Source organism: Chiloscyllium plagiosum, unplaced genomic scaffold, assembly GCF_037043375.1.
Source record: "Chiloscyllium plagiosum isolate Xiang-an unplaced genomic scaffold, Cpla_swu_hap1 HiC_scaffold_21, whole genome shotgun sequence".
NCBI classification, from domain to species: domain Eukaryota; kingdom Metazoa; phylum Chordata; class Chondrichthyes; order Orectolobiformes; family Hemiscylliidae; genus Chiloscyllium; species Chiloscyllium plagiosum.
Genome location: NW_028270159.1, coordinates 52,012,659 through 52,022,542, shown reverse-complemented (window position 1 = coordinate 52,022,542; position 9,884 = coordinate 52,012,659). Strand labels below are relative to the sequence as shown.

General features: G+C 39.3%; 1 long non-coding RNA gene across 1 annotated transcript; it reads right to left on the bottom strand.

Annotated features, from left to right (window-relative positions):
- Positions 1-710: 710 nt before the first annotated feature.
- LOC148146150 (uncharacterized) lies at positions 711-7,777 on the bottom strand. Its single transcript, XR_015760795.1, has 3 exons — positions 7,579-7,777; positions 5,345-5,375; positions 711-861 (listed from the first exon to the last, which is right to left on the bottom strand). It is a non-coding gene; the product is annotated as an uncharacterized LOC148146150 (long non-coding RNA).
- Positions 7,778-9,884: the final 2,107 nt, after the last annotated feature.

Below are 9,884 nucleotides of genomic sequence, written 5' to 3'. Positions count from 1 at the left end.
TACCAATACAAACTGAAAAGAATAATAAAAAACAACAAGAACTCAAAGATCTGTAAGAAGTATCTGGATGGGCACTTAACATGCCAGGACACAGTAGGCTGTATACCAAGTGGGATTAGTGTAATTTAGTGTATGCTGGTCAGCATAGACACAGTGGAGTGAAGGGTCTGTTTCTATGCTTATGACAACTTCAACATTCAGTACTGCTGATGATCTATGCCACCAACTAAGCAACTGTGGTCACAGTTAAACCTCATGCCTCAGGACACCAAATGACTCTAAACTCTGTTTTTTAAAAATCCTTTGTAGTGGACATTATCTCCTTTTTACACAAGTGTGTGTTTGGGGGCTCACATGATTTCAATGTTTACATGCTTCATGTCAGGTTTTCATTCATTTCCTCAGGTTGAGCAGATAATCAATTAACTCTTTCTTTTAAGGAAACTGTGCACATGGCTCTTTACTATTACAGTAAAGGTTGTTTTATTATATTTTAACTGGTGAGAGGTAGAACCTCATGCTAAAAAATAGAAGTTTTTATTCTGGCCAGTCAACAAATTGGGAAAAAGGGAAGCTGATTAATGCCTCAGTTGGTCGTAACAAATTAAATTGCACAACTTTGTGGTATGTGAAGAATTCCAACAAAAATAAGACTTCTCCATTTCTTCTATTATACTATTTTTACATCTTAATAAGATACTTACAATTTTTGAAGGCTCTTAAGAAGCAGACATGGGAATAGCAGAAGCACAAGTCCTGCGATGATTGTAGCAATGCAGAGCAGAGAGAGGAGACCAAGCATTGCCACAATAGCCCTTTCATTCCCCTCTGATACCATATATGAGCAGTCACAATCACTGGCTATCAAACAAATCAAAACAGAATGATAATTGAGTTACTAATTAAATGATCCAAATTCACCTGTAATTAGTTTAAGGCAATGGAAAATGAATTGAAACTGAAGCAGTCATTTATTAAACTTTGCTCAAAGCAGCTGCATTTTCCTCTTATGGCCTTCCAATTCTGAACAGTTTCAATCAGGTAAGCTGCAACTGAACATCATTTGGCCACTTGCAATTCTCATTCCTTTAAAATCAGTTTTGATCTTCAAAACGGCTCAGGACATTCTACATAGAATGAACTGACTACTGGCGCATCCCGCCAATTAATGATCCCAAACCAAAATAAGTTCAGTAAGAATATCAATTTACTGGTCATATTTTATAGAATATGCCTTTTTGTTTGAGAAAGAAGGTTTTACAAAATAAAGTGTTGACTGTAGAAAACAGGGTAAATACAAGGCAAATAAATTGGGAGATTATTACACTTGAAAGGTCACGATAAAATAGGTGGAGCATAGAACATTAGAGCAGTACAGCACAGAATAGGCCCTTCAGCCCACGATGTTGTGCCGAGCACTTATCATATTCTAAGATCAACCTAACCTACACATCCCTCAATTTATTGAGGATACAAACTGAAATAAAAAGAGAAACATACATAGGAGCCTGACCCCCTATGTTTCTAAGGAAATAAAAATTAATCTGAAAATTAAAAGTCTCTGGGCAGACAGAGAGTGGTTAGGGCTGTATAAAATAGAGAAATGCAGGATCATCCAAATCAGTTGAATTTAGATCTTTTTTATGGTTTGCTGCTCACTAAAAGAAGATAGCCAAATTAAATAAATTAGATGGGTCTGTACTGTAAGCAGAGCAAAAAAAACCTGACATCATCATTAACAGTGTGGCACGCAGTTAAAACTTAATCTCATTTTGAATTTTGAGAGAGGCTGGGATGTTACCACTCCACTACAAGATAAACTGGACAATAATAATCTGAACAAATTAAGCTCTTAGTTTATCTGATAGACTCACAATTCATAGTTGCTAATTGTCAGCTACTCTGCATAACTTTCATGCCCATGCAGACAGACTATAGAATCAGTCAGAAAGTAGTCCAAAAGCTACAGAACTTGGTGGAATACTTATTTTAAAGCACAATCAATAAGGTTTTCCAGCAATCTCAGGAGATTAAAAAGTGATAGATTGTAAAATCAGCATTGCAAAGAATTCCATAATTTAGCCTATGAGCTGGTTAAGTTAAAAATGTCCCATTAATTTCTGCCTCATTCAATTCATTCATTGAATTCATGCATTCATTAAATACATAATGAGGCTTGGTTGAGAACCCTGATATATTAATCTGTTAAATCAGCTATGCCGAAGCGAAAACATTGATCTTAATGTAGGAGCAAATTATTGCAGATGCTGGAATCTGTACTGAAATAAAATGCCAGAAATCACAGCAGGACAGACAGCATCCATGGAGAGAGAACAAGCTAATGTTTTGAATCAAGATGACTCTTCATCAGAATTGACGTGAATTGTGGAGGGAACAGAATTTATGCAATAGTGGGAGGTTGGAGTGCTGGGGAAAAAAGGGCGCTGATAGTTCAGATTAAATGGCCAGAATATGAGAATGGCAGAACAAGGTGTGTCAGACTGCCAAACAGATGGTCCCTCCGGACTGGGGGAGGGGACATGGTGACATAGAATACAACTAGTAAAGCTAAAAGAAAGGGAAGCATGGCAGTGAGTTCACAATCTGAAGACGTTGAATTCAATATTAAGGTTAGAAGGTTGTAAGGTGCTGAGTCTGAATAATATATGTTGTTCCACCAGTTTGCACTGTGAATCACTGGAGCATTGCAGCATGCTGAAGACAGATAAGTGGGGCATGCAAGCAGATGCTTTGTTAAAATGACCAGCTATGGGAAGGTCAGGGTCATGTTTAGTTACAGAGCGGTGGTGTCCTGCAAAGCTGTTTGATTTCTCCAATGTACTAATACCTCCAATGTCTCCACTATTGCATAAATGTTGCCCCTCCACACTTCATTGATGAAGAGTCATCTAGACTCAAAACATTAGCTTGCTCTCTCTCCACAGATGCTGCCTGATCTGCTGTGATTTCCAGCAATTTTTGTTTTCAGAAAACATTGATCTGACAGGTCTCTTTCTGTGAACTATTTTGTCAATTGCAAAATTTTTTCTTACACAAGATGTAAGATATAGGAGTGGAATTAGGGCATTCACTAAGATCATAGCTGATCTGATCATTCTCAATGTTACTTTCCTACCTTTTTATCATGGCCCTTATTCCCTTACTATTTAAAAATCTGTCTACCTTAGCCTTAAATATACTGAACAACCCAGCTTCTACAATCCTCTGTGGTAAAGAATCCTACAGATACATAATAGGCATAGTCAGAGATGTGCAGCACAGAAACAGACCCTTTGGTCCATGCCGACCAGATATCCTAACCTAAACTAGTTCCATTAGCCAGCACTTGGCCCATATCCCTGCAAACCCTTCCTATTCATATACCCATCCAGATGCCTTTTAAATGTTGTAATTGTACCAGCCTCCACCACTTTCTCTGGCAGCTCATTCCATAAATGTTGCATGAAAATGTTGCCTTTAGGTTCCTTTAGGTCACCCTAAATCTGTGCCCTCTAGTTCTGGACTCCCCCACCCCAGGGAAAATACCCTGTTTATTTATCCTATTCCTGCCCCTCATGATTTTGTAAACCTCTTTAGAGGTCACCCATCAGCCTCCGATGTTCCAGGGAAGACAGCCCCAACCTATTCAGCCTCTCCCCATACTTAAAATCCTTCAACCTGGCAACATCCTATTAAATCTTTTCTGAACACTTTCAAGTTTCACAACATCCTTCTGATAAGAGGGAGATCAGAATTGCACACATTGGCCTAATCAATGTCCTGTACAGTCTCAACATGACCTCACAACTCCTATATTCAAACATAATCATACCCTTTAAACAGTCTCTTTCATCACACAAGTGTGAATGAGAAGTGGTTGGATATGTTGAGTACTATGAAAAGGTTCTAATTTACATTCCTTCGTAGAAAAGTGTATGCAAATGTCCAATGATAAGATTAAGCTTATCTAATCTTTTTATTGTTTAAGCTTTATTAATAGACTTTTACATAAACGCATGATTTTGAGTTGTTGCAAGGGGAAAGCCTAGCCTGTATTCTGACACATGTGCTGATGGCAAAGAAACACAAGGCAGTAATTACATCAACCATGAGTGATATAAAGTATAACTTTAGGAACTAAACATAGTCAAGCTATTCAATAGCTATTGTATGAAAAGGTGACAGTTGATAATACCTAGTTTTAAAGGGTTTAAAGGACAATTATTTAATAAGTTCTTACACTGGTAAGTATTAGAATCAGCAACTATGATTGATTACATGAGTTACCTGTCTTCAAAGGATTCAAAAAATGACACGTTCTGATGTTTTATCTATGCCACAACTTTTGAGGTTGGAAAGATATGGTATAGAAAGGAGCATGGCTACCAACAAATCTTCAGTACAATCAAAAATATATCAGCTGAAAAGCTTTGGGTTGCATTGAGAATTCATGCTAGGTATCAATAAAGTCTACCATACTATTGTCTTCACTTTAAATCTTTTTATGAACTACAAGTGGGCGGCACGGTGGCACAATGGTTAGCACTGCAGCCTCACAGCGCCAGAGATCCCGGTTCAATTCCCGCCTCAGGCGACTGACTGTGTGGAGTTTGCACATTCTCCCCGTGACTGCGTGGGTTTCCTCCGGGTGCTCCGGTTTCCTCCCACAATCCAAAAATGTGCAGGTTAGGTGAATTGGCCACGCTAAATTGCCCGTAGTGTTAGGTAAGTGGTAAATGTAGCAGAATGGGTCTGGGTGGGTTACGCTTCGGCGAGTCGGTGTGGACTTGTTGGGCCGAAGGGCCTGTTTCCACACTGTAGGTAATCTAATTCAATAAGATTGAATTGTAACAGTTACATAGGCAAATGTGATAGTAATTTTACTCTTAGCAAGGTACAGAAGATGAATGATCAAATAATTATTTCCTGGTGTTGATGGAAGTGTTTATGTAGCAAAACGTAACAGGAAAAGTTTGGTTGTTTTTCAGTAATTCTCTTTTTATATTTAGTGGTGCACGAAGCAGACATTGCTAGATTTTCCTTGACAGGTTACTAACCTGTCAGCATTTTTGTAACTTTGCCCCAAAATGAACTTTTATTGTCACTTGAGCAGACACATGTTGCCTCATCCAAATATGGCACCAGACAATGTAACACAGTGACTACTGCACTAAAATGGCAGTCTCAATGATGTCCATCAACAAATTAAGATTAGCACACTAATGAACATAATATAAATATACTTCAAACATTACAACTGGGCATCAATCATCTTTAATATATAATAGTTATGTGATATTTCTTTGTCTTTAAGACGATGAAACGTTGTACTTGCAATGCTTACCCATTCTCTGATCTGCTTCATCAGGTCTGTACTATAAACAGAACAAAAATATCATCAATCAGAAAATGATATAAATGCAATACTGCAATGCAAGCCCTGTTGCACGCCAAACATATACTAATTAGTCCACTTGGAAATGCCTCTACCTCTGTTTATTACGCTTTATTACCTTGGGTGCTTTTGCTTTGACATGATATCATGTGAAGACAGTTAATGCAATGACCAGAGGTATCCCAGGAGCATGTGCGATCCCTGTCTTAGTTAATACTTGACTAAACTAGTTATCAAATTGCACTATTTATGACATAATGCTCAACATACAAAATAAACCTCGGGGTGACATTTACTTTATGAAAATTACCAAAACATGACATTTTCACAGTGTTTCAAGAAATATTTCACACCAAAGGCAGACTGTAGTGTAGGCATGCAGGAAGGAAGTTACCATAGCCACACTGGCAAGAGGCCACAATCTGATCATTCTTCCACCACAGAACAGACAAAGTGTACAAGCTGTGAAGTTTCTACTTAATAGTACACGCAGAGTGGCTCAGAAAACTAATTTGTTGTCAAAGATCTTCATGTCTACATATTAAAACTAGTCAATTTTGATTATCTCTGCTTGATGTAAATGATAACTAACAAACCATGTGGTGCCAGTAGCCAGATGTCAGGAGTTACAACTGGATAGTCCCTGTAAGTGAGCAGCACTGTGGGCTTAGTGGATAACACTGCTACCTTACAGCACCAGGGACCAAAGTTTGATTCCAGTTTTGGGTGACTGTTTGTGGGGAGTTTGCACATTCTCCCAGTTGCTGCGAGGATTTCGTCCAGGTGCTCTGGTTTCCTCCCACAGTCCAAATATGTGAAGATTAGGTGGATTAGCCTTGTTAAATTGCCTATAGTGCCCAGGGATGTGTGAGTTACCTATGGGAAAGGCAGGGTTACAGGAATGGGGTGGGTCTGGGAGGGATGCTCTTCAGAGGGTTGGCATGGATCCAATGAGCTGAATGGCCTTCTTCCACACTGTAGGGGTTCTAGTATTCTAGGAGTACAGGCCATGGATTTTACCTGTGGCAAAATAAACAATGACCAATGACACAACACTGCACTAGAGGTCTTGATGATAGAGATGGAATGAAATGTTCTATCCACAGGGACCCAAGACACCCTCAAGACAGAAAATGATCAACAATCAATGTCAGCAGTCCAGCCTGAAAACATGAATGGAATGCCTTAAGAAGTTAAATGATCTCACCTATATGGTCAAGATCAGTGAATACAGCTTTCACTGCTATACCCTGCAACTACAACAGAAGGCTCAAACTGCTAAATTCACCATACCCCCGCTTCACAGGCTCCTAGCAGTTCCTATTATACCTGGCAAGAAGGCATACAACATGTATTCCTTCATCAGATGGGGTATTGAGTACAAGAGTTAGCCGGTCATGTTACAATTGTATAAGACTTTGGTTTGGCCACATTTGGAATACTGCGCACAGTTCTGGTCATCACATTACCAAAGGGATGTGGATTCTTTGGAGAGGGTGCAGAGGAGGTTCACCAGGATGTTGTCTGGTATGGAGGGCGCTTGCTATAAAGAGAGGTTGAGTAGATTAAGATTATTTTCATTGAAAAGGAGGTTGAGGGGGGACCTGATTCAGGTCTACAAAATCATGAGAGGTGGAGACAGAGTGGATAGCCAGAACTTTGTCCCAGAGTAGGGACTCAATTACCAGGGGTCACGAGTTCAAAGTGAGCGGGGAAAAGTTTAGGGGAGATTCACGCAGAGGGTTATGGGTGCCTGGAATGTATTGCCAGCAGAGGTGGTGGGGCAGGAACAATAGCGACATTTAAGATGTATCTAGACAGATACATGAATGGGCAGGGAGCAAAGGGATAGAGATCTTTGGAAAATAGGCAGCAGGTTTAGACAGAGGATCTGGATCAGCGCAGGCTTGGAGGGCCGAAAGGCCTGTTTCTGTGCTGTAATTTTCTTTGTTCTTAAGTTCCATTTAGATTATAGTATTCTGATCTTCATATTAAGAAGTGAGCAGCTACAAAGTGGTAGAAAGGCTACTGATATAGAAAGGCTATAATTTACAATAAGTAGTCAAAATCAAAATTGATCCCACAAAATAGGCAGTGCATTTTATGTACACTAAAGTAAGTAATTAAATGCATGAGGATTTCAATTACACTTTGAAAGGCATTTTGTGGTTTGAACTACTCACCTTTCTATTGACTATGATCACAGGTTTAGCAGTAGTAGATAATGATAAAGATCTAGCAGAATAAGATGGATTTGACTTTGTAGCTGACACAGGATTCAAATTTGAAAATGGTAAACTAGATTCTGAAGATGTAGTAGGAGCTTCATTGATGATTATTTCCAATGCCCCGGATGCAGGTGCAATGAAAGCTGTAACATTTTCAGTTTCTGACCAAGCTAGATTAAAATTGGATAAAATAGGATCAGCAGTCAATATTCTAAATATTAGAAAAACCAGGTAAAGAAAAAATTAAAACAAGACTTGTGGCATTTCACATTTTAATAATATACTAAAGAAGGTGAAGATACTGCATTTAAATCCTTGGGAAACTCAACATTGCAATGCTTTTTGATAGGTCAGCACATAACATTAACTCCTGGACAACAGTGCAGCAAAGTGAGTCCAGATTACCTTTGTTATGATCTTGGTAGAGACCAACACTTTTTATTTCATAAATGCTAGGTATTTGGTAAGAAGCAAAACACTTTATCACATAGAAATAAAAAATAAATCTTAAGTAGGCACAGTTACATATAAACATGCAATGAACAAATTTCCTTATACTCTAAACTTCTTATAGGGTTCACTTAAGGAATGTGGATGTAGCTGGTTGGGCAACCATTTATTATCCATCCCTAGTTGCCTTTGAGATGTTAATGATGAGCAGTCTACTTGTGACACTGCAGTCCATTTGGTATAGGTACATCATTAGGGAGGGAGTTCCAGGATTCTGACCCAGTGACGCTGATGGAACAGCGATATACTTCCAAGTCAGAATATGAGTCACTTGGGAAGACAGCTCCCAAAGTATTGATGTTCCCATGTATCAACTGTCCTTGTCTGTGATGGTAGTGGCAATGACTGCGGAAGGTGTTATCCAAGGAGCTTGATGAATTTCTCAGTGCATCGTGCAGATGGCAAACACTGTTCCTACTTAGGGTCAATGGTGGAGGGACTGAAGGTTTGTGGATGTGGTGTCAATTAGTGTGCAGCTTTGTTCTGGATAGTTTCATGCCTTATGTGTTGTTGGAACTGCAGTCATCCAGGGGAATACTGCATCGTGACTGGTGGATAGCAACAAGCTTTTGGAAGTCAGGAGATATGTTATCTGTTGCTAACCTTTAACTTGTTCTTGTAGCAACAGTATTTATATGGCTAAACTTAACAGGTCTTCAGTGGATACAAAATACAGTTAACGTTTTGATCCTTCTTCAGAAGAGTGGACTCAAATCTAATTTCTCTCCAAAAATGCTGCCAGAATGCTGAGTTTCTCCAGCGAGTTCTGTTTTTATGTGTTTTAGATCTCCAGCATCTGGAGTTCTTTGTTTTATTTATATGGCTGGTCCAGTTCAGTTTCTGGTCAATGGTTATCCTCGATATGTTAACAAGAGGGATTCAGTGATGTTGATATAATTGAATGGATAGATTCTCTCTTGTTAGAGAGTCATTGCCTCACACTTGTGTGGCTTGAATGCTACTTGCCACTTTTCAGCCCAAGCCTAGACACTGTCTGATATCTCTCCACAGATGCTGTGAGATTTGCTGAGATTTTCCAGCAATTTCTGTTTTTGTTGCTGCATTTGGACAGGGACTGCTTCAGTATCTGAGGTCATGAAGGGCATTGAACATTCTTAAACAACAAACATTGCCATTCTGATCCTATGTCAGAGAGAAGGTCTTTGATGAAGCAGTCGAAAATGTTTGGGCCTAGGACACTATCCTGAGAAACTGATGCAAAGATATCCTGGAGCTGAGATGAATGACCTCCAACCACTACAAACATTTTCCCTTCTGTTAGGTAGGAGTGCAGTCATCAGAGAGTTTTCCCCCTGACTCTCATTTTTCAAGAGCTTGTTGATGCTGCATATGATCAAGTGCAGTCTTGATGTCAAGGGCAGTCATTTTCACCTCACCTCTGGAATTCAGCTCTTTTGCCCATGTTTGGAACTGAAACTGAACTTCCTAACCAAATTTCCTTTGAGAACCATTTGACCACAAAAACATTCAAGTCAGATATTTATCAAAAATCCAAGAATAACGACCTGACTACTATTTCAAAAATTTATATGTTTATGAATGTAGCTAATGTTATTAATCATAGAATTCCTAAAGCGTGGAAGCAGGCCCATCAAAACCACACCGGTCCACCGAAGAGCATTCCACCCATTCCCCATAACACTGCATTTACCACGGCCACCCCACCTAGCCTGCACATCCCTGACACAACTTAGCATGGCCAATCCACCTAACCTGCACACCTTTGAATG